General features: G+C 34.5%; 1 non-coding gene across 1 annotated transcript; it reads left to right on the forward strand.

Moving 5' to 3' along the window:
* The first annotated feature begins 236 nt into the window (after nt 1-236).
* On the forward strand, nt 237-297 carry LOC124507992 (U7 small nuclear RNA). The gene has a single exon (XR_006961200.1). It is a non-coding gene; the product is annotated as a U7 small nuclear RNA (small nuclear RNA).
* The last annotated feature ends 536 nt before the right edge of the window (nt 298-833 follow it).

The raw sequence follows: 833 nt of genomic DNA on the forward strand, positions 1-833 counted from the left end.
TTTGAAAGCAACTTGCAACAGCCATCCTAATGACAAAAATCTGTAATCATAACCATTTTGAAAACACATCATGTATGTCGATCATTCAAAGGATATTTTTTTCCCTTAATGTACTGCTGATCAAAGAGGTATGTGTGTTTGTGGATGCCGATGTCTTATGTAAAGTAGGATCTCAAGAGACATATATCGAATCATTAAAGAAAGAGTGAATGACTGAGCGAATAAAAATAGAATCTCAGTGTTACAGCTCTTTTAGAATTTGTCTAGCAGGTTTTCCGGTCTTTACGGAAGACCCCCTCCAAAAAAAAAAAAAAAAAATAGAATCTCTATGACCCTGAACTGAAGCACTGGCTGGATAACAATTCACTTTCATGATAAAAGGCTAACTAACTTAGAAAAATGGAAGAGACTTCCTAAGTGTGAATTTTCCAAGGATCAGTGTCATTGGTGACTTTATTTATCGTCCTTAATATTATTTTACACTTTTAGGAAATGCCTTCAACTAGATGAAATAGTAAAGGTAAGGTCAGACGTGACAAGGATAGGTATCATTTTTTAAAATCTATTTAAATGTAAATTTATGGACTTTTGACTACTGGTTTTTTTGGCAAGTCAATTCCCTTAAATACCTCTGATCTGTTTGCTTCAAGGAAGTTCCATGTGCCAATAATCACAGTTAAAATGTTTTTTTAAAAGTTATTCTCAAGCTTCATTAATTAATTGCCTCTGTGTACCTACCCTTTCCTCTTTCAACTTAAAGCATGATAATTTGAGGTTCTCTGACTTCTAAACTGGGGTGGGAAGGCCATACCCTTAAACCGATCTTTGCCACA

Source organism: Lynx rufus, unplaced genomic scaffold, assembly GCF_022079265.1.
Source record: "Lynx rufus isolate CCGP_SWC_20201006 ecotype Redwood Valley unplaced genomic scaffold, mLynRuf1.p SCAF_12, whole genome shotgun sequence".
Classification (NCBI taxonomy): domain Eukaryota; kingdom Metazoa; phylum Chordata; class Mammalia; order Carnivora; family Felidae; genus Lynx; species Lynx rufus.